Here is a 22,514-nt window from a genome sequence, read left to right on the forward strand (position 1 = left end):
TCCCTGGTACAAAAAAAAAAAAAGGAGGGCTGAGGATTTAGCTCAGTGGCACCGTGCCTGCCTTGCAAGCACAAGGTCCTGAGTTTGATCCCTGGTACTAAGAAAAAAAAAGATATGAAGAAAATAGATGAAATGAAATGCTAATAGTAGTTTTCCTTCTATAATAAGATCCTGATAAATTTGTTGGGTTTTTAAAGCTTTTCTCTCTCAATTTCTATGAGAAAAAAAGTACTGCTCTCATAAATACAGCATTTTTTAAACAAGGGGGTTTAAATAAAGACAATTAAATTGGAAGTGTGACCAACAGTATTTTAGATTGTTGAATCTTGGTTAATGACTCCTAGAAAAAAATGAAAAAATAAAAAAGATCTCAGAGGGTAAGGAGAATTCTAAATTTTAGAGTTAAGGTACCTCTAAAGGTCACCTACTCCAAACTTTCAACTAACAATCAACATCAGTCAAGCACTTTCCGGTTTTTAAACTACTGTGTGTATATCCATGGGTCCTGCCTAATCTTTACAAACCTATAAAGGTATAAAATAGCTATGTCATAATGAAAAAAGCACAAGCTCAAGAGTCAGAAGGATCTGCCTTTCAAATCATAGGTGTGCTGTGTAGCCTCAAGCAATTCAATTAACCGGTTTTCTCTTCTATAAAATGAAGATAAAACAGCACCTGTCCGAACCAACCTAGACTACTGCTCAAAGAATAAAGAGAGTTCATATTAGTGAAAGTATACTGTGCACTACACTAAAGGCCTTTCATCATCTGGGCCTTGCCTCCCTCTCTGCCCTCTCCACTCTCCACCTGGAGCCCCATCCTCTAAACATCCAAAATAACAGGGGGCTCCCTAAGCGGGCTCTCAAATCTTCTGGCCCTCTTAACTCCTAGCTGCTTTCAGAAAAGTCTTTCCTGTCCCTTTTCCAACCACCCCCACCAGCCACTGTGCTTAGTTAACTCCTACTCTTACTCTATAACCCTTCTGAGATGTTACTTCCTTTAAGAAGGTTTAGTAGGCCACCCTACTGAGTACAGTAGTTGCTCTTTCTCTGGGTTCACAAAGCACCTGCACACACCTCCATGTGTCATTTTTGTCTTAATTTAATGAAACTGACTATACACTGTCCTCTAGGAAACTACAGACTCAAGAGTACAAATTAAGTATGGTTCCTTTTGTTTAAGCCCCTTTGAAATGTATGAAAAGTTGATTTGCAGTTCTAAATGTAATGTTTTTAAGCATTCTACCATTTCAGGACACAATTTGTTTAATCAGAATATTTTGGTCTTGTGATCACTGTCTGTCACAAGTAGGGTGGGGTTAATGGTGTGGGAGGGTAAGAGTTTTGACAAGTTGTGGCAAAGCAAACTATACTTTTCATTTTTAAAATGTAAATAGAAAAGGGCCAGGGATTCAGCTCAGCTCAAGGAACCAAGTTCAATCCCCAGTACTAAAAAAATAAATAAAAAGAAAATGTAAATAGAAGAGTTTTTAACGGTTTTATATAGATTTCACTATAAATAAGCATTTTAAAACTGACAAATGTTGAGCTGTACATACATTTATCAGCATAACTGCCCAATTTTTTGGTGCTGAAGTGCTCTACGTAGAATTCATCAAGTCTCCTAATTTTTGCATCTATCTGGAAAAAAAAGGTGTGATACTATGGTTAATAAATTCCCACTAAAGTGACACTAATGATTTCAATAAAAGCATTTATAAGAAGAAAAAAAAAATTAGGTATAGTTCTTCTATTTCTTCAGAGCACAAGCCAATATCTGATGCTTAATTTGTGTTCAGCAAATGAATGAACTTTAAATGGCAATAAAATCATTTTCATACAATAGATACAACATTTATACAAAATATAAGATAGTGCTCTTAAACACTGATTGATTATAAACTTATAAAACTTTAAAAATAGAGATGTCAAGTGATTTGAACTTCAGATAGAGTCCAGCTATATATACTTTTTAAATCCTGACAAGTTCAAATGTACCGCCAAAGTTTAAACCATTGCTATACACAGTTATAGTCATAAAATTATAACTATTCCACCTAACATCTAATTCAACATCTTTTGATTCTTTTTCAGATATATTATTAACTTTCACAATTCTGTGAGTTAAGCACTTCCCTCTTCCAAATGAAGAAACAGATTTAAATAAGCATACAATTTGTCTCTGTCTAACTTCAAGTTTAGTGCTCTTATTCTTACATTTATCTCCTTCCCTATAAAATGACAGATAATATTGCAGTAATACAATAAATGCTATAAGGACAAAGGTTCAAATGAGGAAAACATCACTCTCAGCCTTGTAGGAACAAAGGCAGGAAGAAGGAAGGCTGGGTCTAAAGACCCAGTATAGGCAGACAGACGAGGGTGAAGCCACACATATGTTGACATTGTCATTTATCATCCCAGAAGATTAAAAAAGCAGACTCTACAAAGGGAAAAATGTTCTTGCCAACCTCAGCTGGCACTTACCCAGTCTGAAAGAGAAAGAGGCATTGAAGAGGGCTGGAAGTAGGTAAAGAAAGCCCGATAAATAAGAATGGATTTCCCAATGCTACATGCAAAATACTTAACCCTGACTCCATGAATAAGAGCCAAGACATAATGGACTTTCATAACTAAGACGTAGATCAATTCTGGAGAACTCATTCATATGATACAAAATCATATTAATGAGGGATTGATAAGCCTTTGTTTCTTTTTTAAACATTGCTACACTATTCCTTGAGAGGATAACATGGAAGATCCTAAAACATAAATGATATCCCCCACCTCAAAAACAGAATAAGACAGAATTATTCATAAGAGAAAAAGCTTAAAACAAGAACAGAAAAATACAGTACATAATCTTAATATATTTATGATGAAAAAAGAAAATGAATATTCAGGCACAGGTGACTCAGAATATTGGGAAAGAGCCTGATTCTGCAGCTTCCATAAATGAAATGCTGTCTTCAAAGTCTGCACTCATGACTATCTGAAAAAGACTTTTATCGGAAGTTACTTTTTTTGTAGTTCAAACCGTAGACTTTGGTCAGAGTTTTCTAAGAGGGAAAAAGCTAAAGAGATTAGGAAGCAATCCAAAAGGATGTTTCTAGTGCTCCAAAGTTTAGTTTGATAGAGTTCAAAAGTCAATATGACACAGTGGCAAAAGTAAAGTACTACATTTAGAATTTTTAATGTAAAATTTTAAATTTTAAATGTGGTTTTAACTCAATATTCAGATATTTGCTAATGATGTACCATTGAGCAGGCCAATACTTCTGAGATCCTATCTTCTAATTAAATTTGAATACCTATCTCACATTGCTGCCATGAAGATAACTCCTAGGAAAGATACTCTTTTTCCTATATGAATAACAAATGTAAATGATGTTAATCTGTCTTCACCAATTTTTTTTTTTTTTTTGTACCAGGGATCAAACTCAGGACCTTGTGCTTGCCAGGCAGGCACGGCATCACTGAGACATCCCTGGCCCTTCACCTATATTTTTTATAAAAAGAGCAGAGTAAGGGCTGGGGATTTAGCTCAGTGGTGCTGCCGCCTGTCTCGCAACCGCAAGGTCCCGAGTTTAATCCCCGGTATCCAAAAATAAGAGCAGAGTAAACAGATATTTTAACTTTTTTTCCCCTTTTCTCAGTATTAGGTGTTGTACCTATGGCCCCATGCATGGTAAGCGAGCAATCAATACTAAGGTACATGCCCAGAACTTTCTGAGACAGGGTCTCACTGAATTGCCCAGGCTGAACCAGACCTTGCAGTCCTCCCGCCTCAGCCTCCCAAGTGGTGGGATTATAAGTGTACAACAGCATGCAAGGCCTTATTTAACTCTCATAGCAATACAGTATTCCTGGCAAAACATTCTTCTACACTCTATGCAGAAGTATTAAAGGAACTTGAAGATAGCATTAGCTGCTGGAGTCAAGTGGACCATGACTTCATTGAGGCTTGCCACTTATGGCAAAGCCTTGAACAAGTCTCCTTTACCAGTATGAATCTCAGCTTCTTTATCTATCTATGAAACAGATACTGGCAAACATCTTACACTGTTATTCTGAGTGTCTGGTACAACAGGTGTTCAGTAACATAAGCAACTGTAAATAAGTTTATTACCACTTAAATTATGGTTTTCAAAGATTTTTTTTTTGTTTTGCTTTTGATTTAAAGGGCTTTTTTTACTGAATGTTTTACTCAGCTGCTTCACAGCCCTGTAACATGTCACAGCAACTGTTACTATCCCCATTGCACAGTTAGCACAAAAGGAACAATGATAAAATTATTTCCCCAAGGTCATGCAGTGACAGAGACTAAATTAAGGTCTCATAACTTTCCAGCATTTCATTATTGTTTCACCCCAAATTGTAACATTACCTCTTAAGAATTAAAATATTTTTGGGTTGTCTTAAACATCTCTTTATTATATAAAACAAGTTTTCCACCCACTTTCTCTTTATGACTAAGAGGAGAAAGCTGGGCCTGGTAGCATATACCTGGAATCTTAGCACTCTGGGAGGCTGACATAGCAGGATCCCAAGTTCAAGGCCAACCTTAGCAAGACCTTGTTCCAAAACTAAAAGATAAACCAGGTGTGGCAGCATACCCATGTAATCTCAGCACTCAAGAGGCTGAGCCAAGAGGACTGCCTCAAGTTTTGAGACCAGTCTGAACTACAGAGCGAGACCCTGTCTTAAAAATAAAATAAAATAAAATGAAAGATAAAACAGGCTGGGGATGTAGCTCACTGCAATGGCCCTGGGTTTAATTAAGAACTGTCCCAAATTAGCAAATGCTAATTCCATTTAGATTTTTTAGTTTTCTCCAAGAAAGCCAGACAGAAACAAAACCAGTGACTTCAAATTATTTTTATGTGTTTATCAAAATGACACTTGTATCGCTAAATTGAAAAAGAAATGAAATGCAGCTTTCCACCTTTATGATCCTATTCCTCTTGTATCCCTTCATTCAGGACTTACCATACCACTTTGTAGTATCCTAGTTCCTTAATGGACTCGGCTTGGTTATGTACAACTGAACATTCTGCCCCTATCTAGAGCATGGCACATGGTGAATGGCTCAGTAACTGTTTATAACTAAATAGATGAACAAATGAAATCATTCTCCAAGGGGGGAGTTAGGAAAAGAGAAAATGGGCATATGTTAGGGCTAATAAGAAAGTGAAAGAAACAAAGCATTTTAAGGGCTCCATAAAGAAAAGAAACCTTTGTGTGGAGTCAAACAGGCCCTTGTATGGTTTTAAGTATCACTAGAGAAAAGACCAAAAACCACAGGAGACCCAAAAGAGACAGCGTCAAGTTGGAAAACTCGAGAGTTAGGGTGCATATTTAGACTTGCAAAGCCAAGTTGCAAATTCCCAAGAAACATTTCTTGGCCTACAATATTTTAACAGTTTTTAGGGTATGGCTAAAGGAAAAAGAATATATACACATAACCTGAAAAATCCTGCAGGCTTTGGCTGGAGAAGACAGTAAAAAGGAAGAAAAGATCAAACTGAAAATAAATCCCCAAAACTGCTGGGATCCTCCTGGATTTGCATACTAGAATGTGGTTCCTCTTTACTATTCTTGAATAAAACCCCAAGTAACAGCTGGTGGTAAACAGGACTAAACCATATTACTCATTCAACAAGTTTTTTAATGCCTGCTATTTGCAGTCACTACACTAGGCACTAGACTTAAAGCAATAAACTTGAACAAATAAAATTTCCTGCTCTCAAGAAGCTTTCACTCCAGTGGTAAGAGACAGATAATGGAAGGATGGAAGGATGAATGGATGATGGTGGGATAGATGGGGATAGAATGGAATGGACTGTCAGGCAGCAAATGCTACCTAAGAAAAAGAAGGGTGCAAACTGACAAGATGTTAGTTTTATCAAGATCAGATCTTTTAACCTAATGGTTCTTAAACTTTACAACCATCCGAATCTCTTGAAGGGCTCAGTAAAGCAGAAGTTTCAGAGCCCCAACCTCAGTTTTCCATTTGTAGATCTGGGATGAGACCTATTAATCTGCTCACAAGTTCCCAGCTTATGCTGACTCTTCTGGTCCAGTGACTACAATTCTGAGAACTAATTGTTCCAACCCAAAAACAACCTATATCATGGGTTTTGACTGATTTCTCATTCATGCATTCATTCAAATATTTACTCAAAGTTCCTGAAACTTTGCTAGACACTGAAACTCAACATCAGGATCCTGTCCTCAAGAAATTCATGACAATGGACAAAGGCACAAAACCAAATTTAATTTCAAGAGTGCTAGGGAGGGGTGTAAGAGTGCTATAACATGAGCCAGAGGATGGAAGAGCATATCATTTCATGGGAAGAAAAGAAGGTGAGACTAAGGGGCTGCTTCCCAGAGACCCAACAAAGACTTCTCCCACAGGAAAGTAGTCGGGGAAAGCAGGTATTCCAGGTAAACAAAACAGCACATGCAAAGCTGAGATGAGAAAGTATGTAAAGGAGGAATACAGAAAGTGAGGCTACAAAGACAGTCAATGGTCTGATCTCCAAGAGTTTCTTATTTCATGCGGAATCAGAAATTAATCTTTTGACAGTGAATAGTTAGGAGTAGGAGGTACTGATGTGATCAGGTTTTGTTTTACAAAGATTACTCTGGATGTACAAGTGCCTTCCTTTGAGGCACTGCTTCCTCCTAGCCTAGCACAGGGTCTCAAAACACATGTTCAGTAAATGTATATTGAATTGAACTGAATGAGCTTTTTATCAAGTGTCTGCTTACAGACAGTTATCTTCGCTGCAAGGTTCACTTTGGCCAGAACAAGACTTGTAAAACAGGTCCAGCAACCTCAATTACTGCACATTGCTCTCTGTACAACTGGAGTCCCCCAGAGGGCCTTCATTGTTTACAGGTCTACCTCGCCCTCTAGACTTTGAGCTCTTGGAAGACAGAGAAAGTCTTGGACTCTGAAAACTCATAGCCCTTTGCAGTAAGCTCAAACCACAGTAGCTCTCCAGGCTCCAGTAACACTAGATAAAGGAATGACTAAATAAGCAAATTGACCAGGTTGACCCATGAGTTCACACAGATGGATAACTTTCAGGGAAAGCTGTAAGGTCCATGTTCCCAACACCCTTTTCGAGTAGTAGTTTCTAGCTGAAATGGGGTGGGTTTCACAGTACCTGATTTAGGAATTCCACATAGAAACAAAAATATTACAAGTGCAGCGGTAGAAAACCCAGTGGGCCTCTGAAAGCCCCAATGAGGAGAAGTCATTCTACCTGAGAGGAGGAAGGGGATGGATGGCAGCGAGGACTTCACAGGGAGGAGAATTCTTCAGTGTAATCTTCAAAGCTGAGTAGGTGATTGCTACCAGTCTGTTTCTGGGAGACAAAACCAAACTCCTGAAACTTTAAGGCTGGACATAACCTATTCAAGGTCACTTAGGAAATAAGTCACAAAGTAAGACAGACAAGGCATCTGGCACTGGTGACTTCGGTTTTCTCCTGACAGAGTTCAGAGCCCAAAGACATAAAAAGCAAAATTAAAGGTGTTTTTAGGTAACAATTCCTAAAACAAAGGCAAGACTAATGAATTTGAACTTTTACCGGTAATCACTGTACTTCAAATACAGCAAAGCATAATACAATTGTCCAAGGCATTTAGTAAAGATCCTGCTCACAATACCAAAAGTAGACCAAAGATCCTGCTCACAATACACTCAATAGTTCCCAAGTGTTCTTCCGAAACCTTCCCAGTAAAATCTACTGTTAAAATGTTCAAGATAGTGAAGGTTATAATAATCAAGTCCTTTGAAATGGAGTAACATACAAGAAATCACTATGGTTCTCCTTTCCCCGTCTGTTTTTAACTTCCCAAGTACGGAGTGTGAGGGGTGGAGGAGGACCTGGAGAAGTCAAGTACTCCAGTCTTATTTTTGAAAGAGTTGAACCCTAAAAGTGAATCCTCAAGCCTGGGTGGAGTCATCTTTCCTTGCAGAATGAATCGGGTGCCGCGGCGCTAAGCTTCCTCGTCGCGGACTAGGGTTAGCGTCGGGGGACCGCGAAGTTCGGAAGGGAGTCGGTCCCGGCCCAGCCCAGCACCTCGCCCGCCCGCGCCCGCTTTCGGGTCCCCTCAGCGCCCCCTCACCGGTCGTGCACTGGGGGCCTTTGTTGCCCCGACTGGAGCGGCCGGCCTCGCGGGCGGCGCGCGCCTCGGCTCACCTGGAGCCCCCGCCCTCCCGCTCTCCCCCGCGGGGAGTGGATGGGCCCGGGCCCCGCACCACCCGCCCACCCCACTCCGCGCCCCAGCCCCGGACACCGCGGGGCCCCGGGTGGCGCGCTGGAGGCCGGCTCTCACCTTCCGCGCTCGCTCGGCTGCGCTCGGGTCCTCCTCCTACACTCGGTGGCTACGGCCGAGCCGGGAGTAAGCGCGCGAGTGTGCCCGAGCTGCCGCTGCACTTTCTCCCTCCTCCGCTCTGCTCGCGCCGAGGTCCCCTCAAGAACGCGGACCTGCGAGGGAAGGGACGGCGAGGGCCGGGAGGGAACCAGGCGGCGCGCAGAGCGGCTCTGAGGGCGGCGGGGATGCGAGTGGCTCGCCAGGGAGGACTCCGAAGGAGGAGATGGGAAGTCAAGGGCTCTCTGAGGGGAATCTCAGGACCGCGGTGCGCGGTGAGAAGGGGTAAGAGTGTGAAGGGAAAGCGTCTGTGGTGGAGGACGGCCGAGCACGAAGGCCAGGCAGTGGGAGGCGAGACTGGCCAGTGGAGGGGGCGGGGGCGTCTACAGTGCAGCCGGCACCTTCGGCTCCAGCTGCAGCGCGCTATTGTACGCCTCGGGGCCGCCGACTGCCTCGCCCACCAGCCCCGCCCCCTCCCCGAGAGGCCGCGGCGCCGGCGGAGCCCTGCCCGCCCCGCCTCCCGCAGGTGGGTGGGGGCGGGGAGCGCCGGGCAAACCAACGTGAGCGAGGCCAACCCAGAGAGGGGAGGCTGGCGCCCGCGATGACGTCATCAGCGCATGACGCAAGAAGCCGGGGAAATCACCCGGCTGCCGCGTGACGTCATTGAATCTCGTCACTGCTGCTCTCCACCTGCGCTGTGTCCCGCAGCTGGCTGCTTTGAAGCGGCCGATGTCCTGGAAGGTTTTTGAACGAGTTCTAGGTCGTGGTGTACTCAGGATCGAAAAAAGCAGCTAACCCCCTGGGCCTGGAGTCCTCTTCAAGTTACAAAGAAACACCGCATTCATTAGCTCATTGCCAAGAACTGAGCTTTAAAACTATCCAATCTCGTATGATCTCAGAACCAGACATCTATTATTCTATTTGTGTTCTTTGGATAGGAGGTCGGAGCAGGAGCCCGGGGAGGAGCAGGAAAGAAATGTAACGGAGAAGTTTCAACTGTCCTGAACTGACATAGAACAAACTGGCTCCCTTTCCTGTCTTTTAACTACCAGGAGGCTACTTTCAACCCGAACATTTGTCCAAAACTCTAAATCTGTACTTCCCAATACTTCGCAAACAGTATTACTTGCCCTGCTATACAGTACCACAAATTCAACATGTCCAAAACTTAAACAGCGTTATTGGCAAGAGTCTGGAATCAGAGTGCATGTACGAATGTCAGTGACAGGACCTTACAATTTCTGTATCGTAACTGGTCTGTAATTCTGTTTTACCATAATAGCAACTGCAGTTTAGCACGTATTAAATAAACCCTTTCGAATGTTGCCTATTACTTTTGCCAATTTCCCACCGACTTGTTACTCTTATGTTCTTTCCTGCCTTCAGCCGGTGGATCACCATCCAGCAGCCCCCAAAGCCAGAAACTTAAACACAGATCCCCAAGTCCTCTGTCAATATCCATGTCAGCTTGGTCTCCAAGGCTTGTAGAGTCTCCTACATATTATTTAAGCCCTTGGCCTTCTTTTCATTCACTACCACCACCTGGACAATTTGGACAAACTTCAGTCTCTCCAAATCCAATCTATTTCGCTCACTCATCACCAGGGTAACCTTTTAGATCCACAAACTTAATGACATCCCTGTTGAAGCATTCCTTAAAATGCTTTTATCGCTTTCAAGATAAGGTCCAAACTCCTTAGCTTGGCACTTTCCACCTAGCTGCTTACAATAATCTTTCTAGCTTTATTTCACACTGTATCTTTTGCTTGGCCACAACGTTCTTTGAACACATACTGGTTGACTCTGAGCTCTCCCTGTCTGACTGGTCAACACAAGCTGGACTCAGATGTCAGATTCATTTATTTATTCGACTAATATTTCTAAAGTTTCCTGGAGCCTTAGCAATGCTGTAATGCTATAGTACTTCCATGTCTTTTAAGGTATCTGGTACAGGGTGTAGTAACTGCATTTGTGTGACTCCAGCCTCTCCTACCCACATCTCGGCAGCTAGAACAGTGCTTCTTGACACATAATAGCAATCAACCTGTTGTTAAAATGTGTTTAATAAATGTTCATAGGGTACTAAGTGGCACATAATGTTCTGAACACTTTAAAAACACTATCTACTTAGATCTCTAAACAACTCTTTGAGGTGGATACTATTGTTCCTCCCTTCATCTTATTGTTGAGGAAACTGAGGCACAGAGGAATACAGTAACTTAACCCAAGATCATAACCCAGTAAATTCATTCTAATCTAGACTATCCTTGTGTAGTCTCTCTGGTAGGCGTAATAATAAATAGTTCCTCCAGGGCCGGAGATTTAGCTCAGTGGTTCTGGCACCTGCCTCGAAAGTGCAAGGTCCCAAGTTCGATCCCCAGTACCAAAAAAAAAAAAAAATAGTTCCTCCAAAATGTTCACATTTGATCTCTGAAAAATCTAAGTATGGTACCTTCCATAACAGAAAGGACTTTGCATGTGTTATTAAATTAAGCATTTTGAGATGGGGGCTCCTCTGTTCTTGGGAGCAGGCTTCAGAAGATGGAAAAGGTAAGAAAATGAGTCTTCCTTTGAAGCTCCAGAGAGGAACAGATCCTGGCCAACACCTTAATTTTAGCCTACCGACATCCATTTCAAATAACTGAAAATATAAATGTTTGTTGTTTATACTACCACCTGTGTGATAGTATGTTACACCATCCATAGGGAAACTAATACAATCTCCAATCTAGGATGGGGCTGCTTTATGTTAGTAAGTGGGAGGGGCATACTTGCTAGTGTTTGGGTCCATTCAAATGTGTCCATCCTAAGTCTCAGTTTCACTTCCTACCAACAGGAAACCTGACTTTAAGATAAGAGAACATTTAAGACATCTCTAGTGCCTTAACTGTCACATTCTGGACCCTTAAGCACAGTCAACTGTCTACTTGCAGAAGGATAGAAGTTTTTAAAAATCTTTCATGGAGGTCTGTGTCCTAAATTAATAGGTGAATGACCTAAGCCTGGAATTCTCTTTCTTCAAGGCTTTTAAGATTGTTAACAAAATCCAGCCAACTCCATGAAATTATAATTGACACTGTCCTCATACCATTTAAGGGCTAGATCACACTTTCTCATGGGGTGGGGGGGACTTTCCCAAGGAAATGGAAACTGCTGCTTAGGTGAACAAAGGAATTTTAGATATTACAATGATTTGTGGCCTCTGAAGTGCAATATTATTTGACAACAATCTTATTAGTGTTTCATTTTTCTGACTTAGGAAGACGACATTTCCCTCCTTAGAAGGGCAATCATGAATAAAAGGTTGAGACTCCCTACGCTAGGGCTCTTGCATAATTTAATGTAATCCTTCGATTTGTAATTTACCAACAGATAAATAGCCTTTTGTTTTGTTTTGTTTTTGTACTAGAGATTGAACCCAAGGCATTTGCAATGAGCTACATCCCCAGCCCTTTTTTATTTTGAGTTGTCCAGGCTGGGCTTGAACTTGCGGCAAGCCCTACTAGTTATGATAGTACAGTATGTCAGGGGTTATTGCTACTCAGCTGTCAATAGTGGTATCCTTGTTGCCATCTGATTGATGACTTAGTTGCAGAATCCCATCCTGAGATGTAGGGTCACTCCTGGAACAATTGCCTAAGTTTGGATTTCTCAAAAATCAGAGCCCATGAGAAATACTCAGAAACAAATTGTTTACTCAGAAATGATCCCAGAAAACAAAATTGAAACAGGGGAAAGGGAAAGCCAAGGGAGAATATGTTATTGAGGGTCTCACTTCCACCAGAACCTCAGAGAAGCATGAAGAGTGCCTCCCAAAGAGACCATCTGAAAGATGAGAGCTTTTGTATTAGTCATTTTCCCATTACTTGGACCAAATTCCTGACATTTGTAAGGTAAAGGAGAGTTTATTTAGCCCTGGCTTATCGTGGGTTTGGTCCATGGTTGTCTGGCTCCAAGGAATAGTGGAAGGACAGAGGATAGATGCTCATCCCATGGCAGTCAGGAAGCAGAAAGAAAGGGGAGGAGCTGGGGCAAGGATACACCCTTCTAGGTCACATCACCAGTGATCCACCTCTTCTGACCAGGCCATGCCTTTGAACACATGAGATATGTGGGAGGACATTTTGGATGTAACAGCTTTTATCCACTGGCTTCCATTCCTCATTGGATGAGGACTGTCCCAGGGCTATTTCCCCTGGACTTTGGAGCTTAGCTTGCAAGTCTATGTAGCAAGCTACCACAGATGCCAGAGAGACCCTGAGGCAGACTAAGTAAAGATGTGAGGTGGACATGAGGTGACACACAGGCACCATGGGGAGAACTGGAACTGTCCACTGCAGCTCCAGCTGAAATCACACATGGAGTAAGAGACAAGTACCAGAAGTATTTGCCACAAACCAGATATTTTACTTATAGGTTCACCTTATAAGTCAACTTTAGTAGATAATGCCAAATCTATTTTCCAAAATTGAACTGATTCTTCCCATCCTCACCAATACTTGGTATTATCAATCTTTATTACTTACGTATTCTAGGCAATATATAGCGATATTGTGTTCTTAGTTTAATTTGCATTCTTTTTTCCCATCACAAATAGGATTTTACTTGTCATAGTTAAAAATCTGGATTTTAAACAGATTCTTGGACTGCTGGATCATATCTATCAGCTTGTTTAACTTTAGCACCAATCTCATTCCCAGTGGCTTTTCCAGAGCTACTACCTTCACCATGAAGCTCCATGATTTTTCCCAGTTCGAACACGAAATTCTTCAGCATTTTTACTTCTCTAATGAAGATATCATGAAGAGGATAAATAGACTGGCAAGCCTTTTCAATGTCTTTCCCATGCTATCTGGAATCAATTTATTGACCACTTGCTTCAGGTCATTTGTCTGTACTTCTCAGGTCTTGATCTCCATCATCTTCTGGATTTGGCAAGCCTGCTGGTGGTGAGCATAGGAAGTCTTCCGTATCTGATTATTGTGTTTTTCAGTTAAAAAAAAAAAAAAAGAACAAGGTAAATAATAATTGTTAGTCTTGACATCAACATTACCTTCAATCATGATCTGCCATTTTTTCACCATGGAACACATTTTGTCAGGTAAAATCCATACCATGGAAGTTAGATAGTTTTTGCCCTGAACATCCTCAGTAATTGTTATCAGTTAGGGTTCACTAGAGGAACTGATTTAATATAATAATATACAAGGTAGGCTTACAATGGCCCCCTTCAGAGTCAGGTGTGGAAGAATGCAAAACGGCCATCTGTGCTCTGCAGAGCCTGACAATCCAGTCAAAGGTGGAGGACCTGGAGCTCACTGCAGAGTTCCGGGTGAGTTCATATCAGGAAGCCAAAGGGCCTGTGTTGGAAGGCTGAAGAGTCTGAGCCAGAAAGCTGAAGAGTCTGCGCTGGAAGACAAATGTCCAAAGGCAATGGTAAAGACTGGAACTCCTCTATTGGAGGCCAATTTCCTCCAACTGCCTAGAAAGGGGGACAGTGAGGGCTAAAGAAAAAAAGACAATAGAGACTTGCATAATTTCAAAGTATATGGGGGTGCTGGGAGGTCAGTGCCTCAGAATAGGCAAAGACAAAGGCTCTCTGAGCTATCCACTATTTACTGGGTACACAAAATAATAGGAGGGAGTATCAGGTGACTTGAGGGGCAGCAGTGATACGTCTGATCCTGTGCTGATGCAAATCTCGTGCTGATGAAGGCAGAAAGATCATTCCCATCTCAGTAGGTGGGATAAGCTAAGCTGATAAGGAACTCCCCAGGTGAAGCCTTTTTCTTTTTTATTACTACTTGGTTCTCAAGGAACCAGGACATCTTCAGCTGGTGTTATCTTGCCTTTGAGCACCACAGCATCACAGACCATTGAGGCCTCAGCTGTGACCAGAGGCAAATGGAGTTATGTTTCTGCATGCCATGGCTGGCTCATAGGTAAGGCAACATTGGGCCTTAGACAGCTGTAGTCATACTTTAATTATGAAATGAGTTTCCCCCCAAGTTTATGCAGAAACACTCCCGACACTCGTCTAAAGAAGCAGAAACAAGACTCTCTTTTTCTTTCCCTTTTTATTCCACAAAGGCTTCAAGCCTATTGGCTGGTGCCACCCACACTCAGGGTAGTTCTTTCCTCTTCAGTTAGTCCATCATCCACACACACCCAGATCTATGCTAAACCAATCAGCTAGGCATTTCTTAGTCAAGTTGACACCACGGTTAACTATCACAGTAAAGTCTGAATTTTCTAAATGCAATTGCATCTTCTACAGATCAGAAAGGTTTGCTTTAAATACACGGCCTTTGCACCCATCCAGTGTAATTTTGGTTCCTTGAGTTCCAGTGACTAGCGCTTTTCCAATATTTCTTATATTAAACATAGCTGGTGCCTTCACATCATACCAATCTTTCTTAGAAAATGATCAATCACTTTTCCCTTGACTTCCTTTTTGCCACTTTTCATAAGGTGCTTGTTCTTGTCTACCACCATGGTGCTGCTCAAATAGCCACAAGGTAATTTGTATTCTTTTGATTACTAATGAGGCTGGACACCTGTGCATCAGTATATTAATCTCTTGGATGTGTGTGTGTGTGTGTGTGTGTGTGTGTGTGTGTGTGTGTGTGTGTCTATACAGGTCTTTTGCTCAAGTCTTTAAAATCAACTGTATTAAAATATAAGTTATAGGGCTGGGGATTTAACTCAGTGATTTCGCTGCCTGCCCTGCAAGCACAAGGACCCGAGTTCGATCCCCGGTACCAAAAAAAAAAAAAGAAAGAAAGAAATATAAGTTATATATTATAATACAATACACTTTATTTTTTGGTACTGGGGATGGAACTCGGGTCCTTGTGCCTCTGAGGCAGGCAGCAGAACCACTGAGCTAAATCCCGGGCCCCTACAATGCACTCTTTTTAAGTGTTTAGCTTCATGAGTTATGACAAACGTATGTACCTTTGTAACCATTAACAAATCCCATCTGATCCAGGAAGTTCCTTTATGCCTTTTGCACTCAACCCCCAGCAATCAAAACAATCTGCTTACTGTAACTGTAATTAATTTTTCCTGTTCTAGAATTTCATATAAATAAAATCATACAGTAAGTACTTCTTTGTATCTGATTTCTTTCTCCCCTCCCTCACCCTCCTCTCTCCTGCTTCCTCCTTCCCTCTCTGGGTCTTTGCTCTTTTTTTTTTTTGGTACTGGGGATCGAACTCAGAACCTTGCACTTGAGAGGCAGGTGGCAGAACCCACTGAGCTAAATCCCAGCCTACTGGGTCCTTGCTCTTAAACTCCCAAATGTAACTGTACATTACATTATAAATATTGTTTTGATTTGCATTTCTCTGATGGCAAATAGGTTGAACATTTTTTCATATACTTATTAGACATTGTACTTATTTTGAGAAATGACTGTTCAATTCATTTGTCCACTTATTGTGTTTTTTTTTAAATTGTTCAAACATATTGGACTACTTTTTTTTGTATTAAATTCTTTTATTGGTACATTGTAGGTATACAACACAATTACATTTCTCATTGGGAATTGTACCTTTACATGATGCATCTTGGTTCTTATTTTTTCCCCATTCCTAGCCCTCCCTTCACGCCCTCCACCCTTCCCTATTTACAAAGACTTTATTTCCATTTTTTCCATTTCTCATCATTTTTTCCTTTGCCTTCTTTCCTTTCCCCTGTGCCTCCCACTACCCCTTTGGACCTTTTCTTCCTATTTTACATTATCGATTATTCATTCTAATAATTGGTACATTTTAGGTATAAAACATAATGACATTCATCATTGGAAATTTCCACCTTTACATAATCTCTCTTGGTTCTTATTTTTCACCCTAGCCCAGCCCTCCCTTCAACCCCTCCAGTCCTCTCTATTTACAAAGATTTTGTTTCTATTTTTCCATTTTCTCATATTAATCCCATTCCCTTCTATCCTTTCCCCTAGCCCTCCCACTTCCTTCCCCTTTGCCCCTTTTCTTCCTATTTCACATTACCTATTATACATTTAGTCCTTATTTACACTTTCAGTTTCTCACACCAGAGAAACTATTCGGTATTTACACATGTGTCCTATTTATTTCACTTAAGAGTATTGCCTCAATGTGCATCCACTTAGCTATAAATTCTCTAATTTCTCATTTTTTATGGCTGAGTAGTACTCCATTTTATAAAAAACCCACATTTTCTTTATCCAGTCTCCAGTTAATGGGCATTGGGGCTGTTTCCAAGTTTTAGCTATTACAAACTGTGCTGCTATGAACATGGGCGCACATATATCACTGTGGTATGATTCTTTTAATTCTTTGGGGAAGATCCCTAGCAGTGGAATAGCGGGGTCAAATGGGACTTCCAGTCCTAGTTCTTTGAGGTATCTCCATACTGATTTCCACAGTGCTTGCACCAGTCTACACTCCCACCAGCAGTGGAGCAGGGTTCCTCTTTCCCCACAGCCCCGCCAGCATTTGTTATTGGTTGATTTCATGATAGCAGCTATTCTTCCTGGAGTGAGGTAGAATCTCAGCATTGTTTTCATCTGCATCTCTCGAATGACCAGTGATGTTGAACATTTTTTCATGTATTTATTTGCTATTTCTACTTCTTTGTCTGAGAAATGTCTGTTCATTTCAGATGCCCATTTTTGGATTGGGTCTTTAAATTTGGGAGGTCTGATCTTTTTAAGTTCTTTATAAATTCGAGACAGTAGGCCTTTGTCTGAGGAAGAGCAGGTGAAGATTTTTTCCCACATTGTGGGTTGTCTCTTCACACTTCTGGTGGTTTCTCTTGCTGTGCAGAAGCTTTTTAATAAGAAGAGATCCCATTTATTGATTGTTTGTGCTAGTTCACGAGCAACTGAGGTTTTGTTCATAAAATCTTTTCCTAAACCGATGTCTTCAAGGATTCTACCTAACCTCTGTTCCAACTGGTTCAGAGTTTCTATTTTAATATTTAGATCTTTAAACCATTTTGATTTAAGTTTAGTGCATGGTGAGAGATATAAGTCTAGTTTTAATCTTTGGCAAGCTGAAGCCCAATTTTTCCAGCACCATTTATTAAAGAGGCTATCTTTCCTCCAGTGAGGGTGTTTGGCTCCTTTATCGAAGATGAGATGGGTGAGTGTGTCTGGCGTTGTTTCTGCATCTTCTAATCTGTTCCAGTGGTTCTCAGGTCTGTTTCTTTGCCAGTACCACGCTGTTTTTATCACAGTAGCTTTGTAGTAGAGTTGCAGGTTGGGGATTGTGATACCCCCTGCCATGTCTCTGTTACCTAGAATTGCTTTTACTATTCTGGGTCTCTTCTTGCTCCAAATGAATTTTTGGATTGTTTTCTGAAGGTCTATGAAGTATGCTGCTGGGATCTCAATTGGAATTGCATTAAATCTATATAGCAGTTTTGGAAGTATGGCCATTTTCACTATACTAATCCTTCCTCCCCAGGAGCAGGGGATGTCTGTCCATTTTCTGATATCATCTTCAATCTCACTTTTCAGAGTGCCATAGTTTTCAGAGAAGAGGTCTTTGATTTCTTTCATTAGGATGATTCCTAGGTATTTCAGTTTTTTTGGATGCTACTGTGTAAGGAATTATTTGCCCTATTTCTCTCTCAGTGAATCTGTCATTGGTGTAGAGGAAAGCTATTGATTTTTGTGTGTTGATCTTGTAACCAGCTACTTGACTGAATTTGGTTATTAAGTCTAGAAGACTTTTGGTGGAGTTCTTGGGGTCTTTTATAGAGAGTATCATGTCATCTGCAAAGAATGACAATTTGACTTCTTCATTTCCTATCTTTATTCCTTTTATTTCTTTCTCTTGTCTAATTGCCGTGGCTAATGTTTCCAGAACTATATTGAACAAGAGTGGTGATAGTGGACATCCTTGTCTTGTTCCTGATTTGAGTGTGAAGGATTTCAGTTTTTGACCATTTAGTATGATATTGGCTGTTGGTTTTTCATAGATGGCTTTTATCGGTTTGAGGTAGAGACCATCTATTCCAATATTTGTAGGGTTGTTATCATAAATGCATGTTGCATTTTGTCAAATGCTTTTTCTGCGTCTATGGAGATAATCATATGGTTTTTGTCCTTGGCTCTATTGATATAGTGTATTACATTAATTGATTTTCATATATTGAACCATCCCTGCATCCCTGGGATGAATCCCACTTGATCAGGGTGTATGATCTTCTTGATGATCTTCTGCATTCTGTTTGCCAGTATCTTATTAAGGATTTTTGCATCTATGTTCATTAGTGAGATTGGCCTATAGTTCTCTTTTTCAGTTGGGTCTTTCTCTGCTTTGGGGATCAAGGTGATGCTTGCTTCCAGGAATGAATTTGGGAGTATTGCTTCCCTTTCAATTTCATTGAAGAGTTTCAACAGTAGTGGCAGCAGTTCCTCTCTAAATGTCTTGTAGAATTCAGCAGTGAAGCCATCAGGGCCCGGGCTTTTCTTAGTTGATAAGTTTTGAATTACGTTTTCAATTTCATTGGTTGATATTGGGTTGTTTAGAATTTTTAGGTCTTCTTCGTTCAACTTTGGTAATTCACATGTATCTAGGAATCTGTCCATTTCTTCTGTGTTGTCCATCTTATTGGCTGGTGTATAGGTTCTGGAAGTAGGTATTGATGATCCTCTGGATTTCTGCTTGGTCTGTTGTCATTTCACCCTTTTCATTCCTAATTGCATGGATTTGGGCCTTTTCTTTCCTTTTTCTGACAAGGTTGGCTAAAGGTTTGTCAATTTTGTTGATTCTTTGGAAGAACCAACTCTTGGCTTCATTGATTTTTTGTATCATTCTCTTAGTCTCCATTGCATTGATTTCTCCTCTGATCTTTATAATTTCCTCCCTTGTATGAGCTTTGGGGTTGTCCTGCTCTTCTTTTTCTAGAAGCTTGAGGTTCAGCATCAGGTTGTTTAATTGGGATCGTTCCGTTTTCCTAATATGCACATTCACTGCTATGAATTTCCCTCGTAAGACTGCTTTCATTGTGTCCCATAGATTCCGATATGTTGTATTGTCATTGTGATTTAATTGAAGGAACTGTCTGATTTCTTCTTTAATTTCCTCTGTGACCCATTGGTTATTCAGAAGTGTGTTGTTCAATTTCCACGTGTTTATGAAATTTTTTGAATTTCTTTTGCTATGGATCTCCAATTTCATCGCACTATGGTCTGATAATGTACAGGGGACAACTTCAATTCCTTTGCACTTACTTAAACATGTTCTATGTGTGAGTATGTGGTCTCTTTTGGAGAATGACCCATGTGCAGCTGAGAAGAATGTGTATTCTGATTTTGTGGGGTGGAAGACTCTGTAAACATCTGTTAAATTCATTTGTTCAAGAGTTCGATTGAGTTCCAGTATTTCATTACTTATTTTTAGTCTAGTTGATCTATCTATTTGTGACAGTGGAGTGTTGAGGTCCCCCACTACTATTGTCTTAGTGCATATATGACTTTTCATGTCTGTATTTGTTTTATATAGTTGGGTGCACTAGTGTTTGGTGCATAGATATTTATGATTGTCATCTCTTCCTCTTGGATTGTTCTCTTTACAAGGATGTAGTGTCCTTCTTTGTCTCTCTTAATCAGTGTTGGTTTGAAATCTACTTGATCTGCCAAGAGGATAGCTACTCCTGCTTTTTGTCGGGTTCCTGTCGCATGCAGTATTGTTTTCCACCCTTTAACTTTCAGTCTATGAGTTTCCTTTTGAATTAAGTGTGTTTCTTGTATGCAGCATATTGTTGGATTTTGCTTCTTGACCCATTCTGCCAGTCTATTTCTTTTGATTGGTGAATTGAGACCATTAACATTGATGGTTATAACTGAAACGTATTGACTTGTCATTGCCATGACTTTTTCTTTTTGTTGGGTTCTCCCCCTTTACATTTAATTTCTTGTCATGCCAGATGGGTTCATTCTGCTTTGCTTCCTGGGGTTGTGATCCTCAATGTCTGTTCCTAGGATATTGTGTAAAATTCTCTGGAGTGCTGGTTTGGTATTCATGAAGTTCCTAAGGTGCTCTTTGTCATGAAAGTATCTTATTTCTCCATCCATTTTGAAAGATAGTTTTGCAGGGTACATCAGTCTGGGTTGGAGGCTCTTTTCTTTTAGGGCTTGGAATATGTCACTCCAAGCTCTTCTTGCCTTGATGGTTTGCGTTGAGAAGTCTGCTGTGATTCTGATGGGCTTTCCTTTGTATGTGATTTGTTTCTTTTCTCTCACTGCTTGGAGAACTTTGTTCTTCTGTTGTGTTTCTGGAATCTTAACAATTATATGCCTATGTGTAGATTTTTTTTGATCAAGGCTATTTGGAGTCCTATATGCCTCACTTATCTGTATGTCAAGCTCTTTTCCCCTGCTTGGGACGTTTTCTGCCATTATTTCTGTGAAGAGATTTTTTATGTCATCTCCACTCTCTCCTGTTTCTTCATTGACTCCAGTCAGTCTCATGTTATTCTTTTTTGCATCATCTAGCAGCTGCTGGATTGATTTCTCATGTTCCTTTATAATTTTGAAGCAGTTTTTCTTTTCCTGGTCATTAATTGCAATCTTATCTTCTATATCTGAAAGTCTGTCCTCACATTGGCTCATTCTGCTGTGTAGACTTTCAATGGAGTTTTTCATGTCCTGGAAATCTATTTGCATCTGTTTTATGGATTCCATTTGTTTCTTATGTTGGGATTCCATCATGTTCCTGAGCTCCTCTCTAGATTTATTAATCATGTCTTGCACTAGGGGCACAATTTCTCCTGTTATCTGATAAATTATTTCTGATGTCATTTTTTCCAGATCCCTTTTGTTGCCAGTTCAGTGGGTCCAGGTGGTTGAGTATCAGAGTGTTCCACTTCATTTCCCTTTGGGGTTGCTGTAGGTGATCTGGAAGTTTGGTTTTGAGACTTATTTAAGTGTTTTCTCATTTCGACTGGGGCGGGGGGCTGTTAGCACCTGCACGGATTACCTCCTCTAAGCTGGGTGAGGTGGGACAGGGGCCGGGAGCAGCGGTAGGGATGGTGACCCAAAACCCCTTTCCTGGGGGCTGGGAGCAGCAGGAGGGATGGTGGCCAGGAAGCCCCTTCCTCTGGACCAGGAGCAGTGGGATGGTGGCTCAGAAGGCCCTCTCTCTGGTCTGGGAGCATTGGGAGGGATGGTGGCCTGGAAGCCCCTTCCTCTGGGCCAGGAGCAGTGGGACAGAAGGTGGCCCAAAAGCCCTTTCCCCTGGGCTGGGAGCAGTGGGACGATGGCTCAGAAGCCCCTACCTCTGGGCCGGGAACAGTAGTACTCAGTACCTTGGTCTGGTGGTCTGGTGTCCTCTGTGTCTTTGTAGTGTGGAATCAGGTGGCTGCCTGTCTGCAGCAGGGTGATTCGGTGTCTTCTGCGTGACTCAGGACCTCGGTAGGGCGTGCACAGATCTGCCTGTCTGCAGCGGGCTGATTCAGCATGTGTTCCAAGGGACTGGGGACCTCGGTAAGGTGTGGGCAGACCTGCCTGTCTGCAGCAGGGTGATTAGGCATCTTCCACTCGACTCAGGACCTCAGTAGGGCGTGCACAGACCTGCCTGTCTGCAGTGGGCTGATTTGGCATGTTCTGTGCGACTCAGGACCTCGGTAGGGCATGAGCAGACCTGCCTGTCTGCAGCGGGCTGATTCGGTGTGTGTTCAGAGCAACTGGGGACCGTCCACTTATTGTTTGTATTATTCTTGTTTGTTTGGTGTTCTTTTGGGGGTTTGTTTTTTTGTTTGTTTGTTTGTTTGTTTGTTTTTTGGTACCAGGGATCGAACTCGGGTCCTTGCGCTTGCGAGGCAGGTGGCGCGGAACCACTGAGCTAAATCCCCAACCCCTTTTTTGGGTTTTTTATATATTCTGGATATTAATCTTCTTTTGGATGAGTAGCTGACAAGATTGTCTCCCATTCTGTAAGCTGTCTCTTTGTTTCCCTTACTGTGCAGCTTTAAAATTTAATGTAATCTTATTTATTGATTCTTGCTATTATTTCCTCTGTTACTGGAATTCTGTTCAGGAAGTCTTTGCCTGTGCCTATGTGCTGAAGTGTTTCTCAACTCGGCAACATGTAGAGAGTCAGTTCTGTTGTATCCCAAAGAGATAGACTTTCT

At 41.4% G+C, this 22,514-nt stretch overlaps 1 protein-coding gene and 1 pseudogene across 5 annotated transcripts in view; both read right to left on the minus strand.

The window, feature by feature from the left end:
* The window catches only part of Pak1 (p21 (RAC1) activated kinase 1), a 167,540-nt gene extending 158,626 nt beyond the window's left edge, over window positions 1–8,914 (minus strand). For 2 of the 5 annotated variants that reach the window (XM_087212009.1, XM_013067422.3), the window contains exons 1-2: window positions 8,352–8,772; window positions 7,274–7,375 (exon numbers count right to left, since the gene is read on the minus strand). The gene's annotated coding sequence lies outside the window, so the exon portion shown is untranslated. Of the gene's footprint in view, window positions 1–1,558; window positions 1,641–7,273; window positions 7,376–8,351 lie in introns of all 5 variants that reach the window. The other 3 variants (XM_087212008.1, XM_013067420.3, XM_013067426.3) reach the window with 3 other exon arrangements.
* Window positions 8,915–12,783: 3,869 nt separating this feature from the next.
* On the minus strand, window positions 12,784–15,076 carry LOC101713821 (small ribosomal subunit protein eS1-like; annotated as a pseudogene).
* Window positions 15,077–22,514: the final 7,438 nt, after the last annotated feature.

Source organism: Heterocephalus glaber, unplaced genomic scaffold (assembly GCF_053883595.1).
Source record: "Heterocephalus glaber isolate CG9 unplaced genomic scaffold, H.glaber_assembly_v1.0 deba00001428, whole genome shotgun sequence".
NCBI classification, from domain to species: domain Eukaryota; kingdom Metazoa; phylum Chordata; class Mammalia; order Rodentia; family Bathyergidae; genus Heterocephalus; species Heterocephalus glaber.